This window comes from Pinus tabuliformis, chromosome 6 (assembly GCF_031772625.1).
Source record: "Pinus tabuliformis cultivar Carrire ecotype Pingquan chromosome 6, CPIR1, whole genome shotgun sequence".
In the NCBI taxonomy this organism is placed as follows: domain Eukaryota; kingdom Viridiplantae; phylum Streptophyta; class Pinopsida; order Pinales; family Pinaceae; genus Pinus; species Pinus tabuliformis.
Genome location: NC_142292.1, coordinates 256,186,701 through 256,192,700, shown reverse-complemented (window position 1 = coordinate 256,192,700; position 6,000 = coordinate 256,186,701).

Here is a 6,000-nt window from a genome sequence, read left to right as displayed (position 1 = left end):
TGAAAAATACACGGCTATTATGCCTAGGGGAGGGAATATACATAAGATTTGGGGTTTTATACACCTTAGTGTTAGTATTATTAGGGGTGGGGGTAAGATAGGGGAGGTTATATAGTAGAATTAGGAGTTAATATGAATGAAGGAGGGGAATTAGAAAGGGGGTGTTAGTGATGGACTAGAGAGGGAAAAAAAAAAAGAAGTTAGTGATCCTCTTTGCTGTGAGTTCATGGAATTCACCACTTTGTTTGCTGATAGATTTATTGCCTTGGCAAGAGACCTATTGATACCTGTGTAATGGTGATCATATTCTTTCTGCAACCACAACTGCCTACCCAACTATTTTGCCTAGCATTTTTTGTTTCTTCTTGGAGGGGCACTTGGACTTGCAACCCTCAATTGCCTTTTCTTTTCTTTGGCTTTTTCCTTTTCTCTCTATCTACTTCTACCCTTATGTCTTCCAAGGTCCCAGATTAAACTTTTGGGAACCTTTGCTTCTCTACCTGAACTACTTGTTTGCCAAGATTAAGCTGTTTGGACAGACCTCTTTCTCTATTCTACAACTCAAAATTGAAACATGGCATGATCCAGTTTAGACTGTTGAATCATCCACAAAATTTGAAATAAGGTCCTCAATACTTGAAACACTTTACCCAGCTCTTGCTTTCTAGGAAATATGGGATCTTTGGGATACCAGAGCAGAGCATATTTGGCTTTTCTCTTGCCAATCATGAAATATGAAACCTATTGGTATAGGTATCCAACAGGAAGAACTGCCTTGGTATGGTGGGAAGGTAGAACACAAGCTGACTTGAAGAAGCATGGTAAAATTCTTTTTGTCTGGAGTGAATTTTCTTCTGCACTTAAAAAAAACAATTCTATCCATTAGCTTATATGCAGCAAGCTATGATGAGTTGGCAAACTCTTCACCAATTAAAAGGGCAAAGCGTATAAATCTACACCCAAGAATTTAGAAAAGATCTTTGATTCTAGGCATTTCTTTAGACTCACCTTAAACTTTGTTAAAGTATATAGGTGGTCTACATAGTTATTTGAGACATACCATTCTCATGTTTAACCCTACTAGCATAGATGAGGTATCTGTCTAGGCTACCCATCTAGAGGCTAGAGGCAAGAATGTGAACCTAGAGATTGGGGGATCATCAAAACACACTGCAAGAAAAAACAAGGAAAAGAAGAAGCGAAAATGGAAAGAGAGGAAGGCCAATGATGTACAAAAGGCCAAACCTTCATGCACTCATTGCAAGAAGGATGGACATGATGATGAACATTGTTGGTCTTTACATCCAGGGCTGAAACCCAAGAAGTTTGATGGCAAGAAGAAGAAGACTGTTGCTGCTATACAAAAAGATTAGGGGTCAAACTCAGGTGATGCACAACAATTGCAGCCACATGTATGAAAGGTAAAAATTCTGAAGCATCTACTAGTAATTATGCACAAACTATTGATAGTGAAGAAAATGAGAGAAGAAGACATGAGATTTTTCGTATTAGAGTTATCTCCAAGCATCAAAATATAGATACTTTGTTTGATAGTGGCTCACAAGTAAATTTAATTTCTGAGGCAATTGTAAAGAAATTGGGATTGCTAACCACACATCATAAGAAGCCATATCCATTAGGTTGGGTATATGATAAAGCAAGACTACAAGTAACTAGACAATGTAAGCTTAGGTTTTCTTTTGGGTCAGAATTTGTGGATGAGTTTGAGTTAGATATTATTCCCTTGGATATATGTGGAATTGTTTTAGGAAGCCCTTACTTGTTTGATAGAAAAGCCATATTCTATAGAGCTGAAAATAAGTATCAACTCGTTAAAGATGGAATCAAATATATTGTAAGAGCTCATAAACTCAGACTAATTATACTCTCATAAACTCAGGGCAGATGAAAAGAATTGTAAATTCATGTAAGCAATTTTTACTGACGGTTGTAAAGGAAAAGAAACCTGATAAGACCAATGTATTTGAAGGTTGTGATGCTAAACATCAAGCTGATTTAGAAACAGTTGTTACAGAATAAGATATCTTATTTCAAAAACCTAAATGTCTGCCACCAAAAAGGGAAATTGTACATGATATTAATTTGCAGCAAGATGCTCCATTTCCTAACATTGGAATGTACATGTTATCTGCTTTAGAGAATGCAGAAATCAAGAAGCAAGTATAGGAGCTGCTTGAGAAATGGTTCATAAGACCAATCATATCACCATGTGGATCCCCAATAGTGTTGGTGAGAAAGAAGGATGGTTCATGGAGGATGTGCATTGATTACTGAGAACTGAATAAAATAACGATCAAGAATTGTTATCCCCTCCCTCGCATTGATGATCTATTGGATCAATTGAAAGAGGCTATTTACTTTTCCAAGTTGGACCTATGTAGTGGTGACCATCAGGTCAGAGTATCAGAGCAAGATGCATGGAAGACTACTTTCAAAACAAAGCAAGGGTTGTATGAGTGGATAGTTATGCCTTTCGTCTTAACTAATGCTCCTGGCACTTTCATGAGGGTTATGAATGATGCACTCAGGCCTTTTATTGATGATTTTGTAATTGTATATCTGGATGACATTCTTGTATTTAGTAAAACATGGGAAGAACATTTAAAGCATGTGAAGCAGACTCTAGATGTTTTGAAAAAGGAAAATATCTATGTTAAATTATCAAAATGTGAATTTGGTAAGACATCTTTGAATTATTTGGGTCATATTGTAGGGGGTGGTGAATTGAAGATAGATCCCTCTAAAATTGGCCTAAACCCAAGTCTCCTACAGAAGTTAGAAGCTTCCTAGGGGCAACACAATATTGGAGAAAGTTTATTGCTAGCTTTTCCTTAATTGCATCTCCCTTACATGCTTTGCCAGGATTGAACAAGGTGTTTCAGTGGGGAGGCAAACAACAGAAGGCCTTCAAAACCTTGAAAGAAAAAATTAGTACAGAACCAGTACTAGCATTTCCAAATCTTCAACAACCATTTGAGATCGAAATAGATGCCAGTGATTATGCCATGGGAGCAGTGTTGATACAACATGGTAAACCCATATGCTACCATTCTAAGACTTTTAATTCTACAGTAGTTAATTATCCTACATATGATAAGGAATTGTATGCATTAGTTTAGAGTGTGAAGAAGTGGAAACATTACTTAATGGGCAAAGAAATAGTTATACACACTGATCATCAGCCACTTCAGTACTTACACTCACAAACTACGTTGAAACAATTAAGACACTATAGGTGGATGGGTTTCCTGCGGCAGTTTCATTTATTCATCAGATATAAATAGGGCATACACAATAAAGTTGTAGATATGTTGTCCAGACCAATTGTAAATGCATCTAATATACTTAAGTATAACTCAATAATGCATGAAAGCTACATTGAACAATATGCTCAAGATATAGACTTTAAATATGTATATGTAGCTTTAAGTAATGGAAAAAAGGTAGAAGAATTAGATTACTATATTAAGGACCAAGTCTTGTATCATTTGGGGAAACTATGCATTCCACAAATAGAGAGAATTAACATAATTAGGGAGGCACATACTTCTCTGATATCAGGTCATTTTTGTGTAAGCAAAGCAATTGCACAACTAAAAAGATATTTTTATTGGCCAAAAATGCATGAAACAATTTCTAGATATGTAAGAGGGTGTACCATGTGTGTTAAAATCAAGCCCAACAATAGAAAACTAGGCTTGTACACTCCACTTCCAGTTCCCTCCCATCCTTGGGAAAGTGTTTCCATGGAATTTGTTGGGGGATTGCCAAAATCTAGAAAAGGTCATGACTATTTGTATGTTATTGTGGACAGGTTAAGCAAAATGTGTATTTTAACACCTTGTAATAAATAGATTACAGTTGAACAAACAATGAAATTGTTCTTTCAGCATGTCTAGGTGCATTTCGGGTTACCCACTTCCATAGTATCTAATCGAGACTCCCAATTTGTTGGGAAGTTTTGGTCAAGTCTATGGGAATTAATGCACATCAGACTGAAGAAAAGCACAACCTTTCATCCACAAACAGATGGCCAAACAGAGGTAGTCAACAAGACAGTGATCCGATTGCTTAGGGGTTATTGCAGCAAGCATCCCAAGCTTTGGGATGAACATTTATGTTATGTGCAACATGCTTACAACTGTGCTAAACATTCTTCTACACATAGATCTCCTTTTGAGACCTATTTTGGTTTTATACCAAGGTCTCCCTTGGATTTTGTCTTTGAAAAAGACATAGTAGTTGCTAGACACAGTGACATGGACAAAGTAACCAGATTCATTAAACAGATCCAAGAAATTCACCAGGCAGGGCAGGAATAGTTGAAGAAGAGCCAAGACAAATACAAGGCAAGGCATGATAAACATCAGGTGGAACATAGCTTCCAAGTTGGTGATCAAGTCTGGCTGTATATTAGTAAGGACAGAATGCAAGGTGAAGGAAAGAAGCTGAAGCCAATAAGGTATGGACCTTTTAAGGTACTTGAGGAAATTGGTGAGAATGCTTTCCGCCTTGATCTGCCAGCATACATGCACATCTATTCAGTAGTAAATTCAGAAAATTTAAGACTGTTTGAATCTTGATTAATTGAAGATCCCGAAGAGCAAAGTCAATTGCCTTCCATTGATGATTTGTTGCTTGAATACCTCAATGAGATGCAGGAAGATAGAGTTATGGACAGGAAGGTGAGGACAACACGCAGAGGATATGTCGAGTACCTAAGAGCAGGACTCAGAGGTTCAAAACCCAGTAGTGTAAAGTGGATAGAGATTGGGCAAGTGAGATAGTTGTATCCTCACTTAAAAAATGCTTGAAACCCAACTTTTGATGGTCCAAAAGGCTTTTTCAGTGGGGAGGCATGATCCAAATGGATCTGAGAGAACTCTCTAAGTCTTCATAAACTCTTTAAGAATAATGCAAAATATCCAAATATTTTAAAAGATGAAAGTTAACGCAGAGGAAACACCCTTAGTAGGGCGGAGAAACACTATTAGAAGGCCCAAAATCCACGAAATCGTGAATAAAACAGAGTATGGAGGCGTGGAACAAGTGATTCACAGTAACCGTCTGATCTGGCCGATCAATGGTCCAGATTGGATCGATAATCACAATCAGCGGTGACCTTCGGCAGAGATCGGCGGGATCCACATGAGTGTTGTGACTGCGATTGGCAGATCGCTATCAGCGGTGGCTATCGGCGCTATTGGCAAAGCCCACATAAGAGTTGCAACTATGATCGGTGAGGAACTTAAAAGCAATGTGATAGTGATTGGTGGGGTCAATGAGGACCATCGATGAATCACGCAGATTGATGACCCACGCGGCATCGCCAAATCACAGTAGGCAAATCCAAAAGAGAGGGGGTATGTATATACACATATATTCAATCTGATGGATGGACCCGATGAAATTATGAGCCAAATTGCAGGGATTTTGAAGTCTGCTAAACACCATGTTTTAATGTATTTTTGCAGTTTCATTTGTTAAATGAAATGCGAAAGGGGAGAGAGCCGATGCGATAAGTCGGACCTGAAAGGGTACCTTAAGGCTGTTACATATGATTTCAAGTCTGGGGAAGAGCCTTTTCCGATGCATTCTCATAATTTTAAATTTATTTACAAAATATAGGGACAGAGCCATAGCGATAAGCGACAGCGACCGATAGGTGGACTCGATAGGGAAATGAAGTGTATTGAAGGACTTTTGAAGTTTGACATATCATGTTTTGGGCGAAATTCTCTATTATAGTGCATTCCCACTATGGAAATAGAGCACGAAAGTTTCAAAGGTTCCAGAGGCCCAAGGCATTCTTACGTTATGGAAATGGTGGCCACCTCCCCTTTGGGGCATTAAGCAATGATTGCATAATGTTGTAAGAGGGATTCGAAGCGGGAAAGAGGTCAGGGAGACTAAGAGCCAAGGATATGAAATGAATAGGTAGCGCAGTTGGCTTTAAAAGCCACAGACAGAGAGAAAATA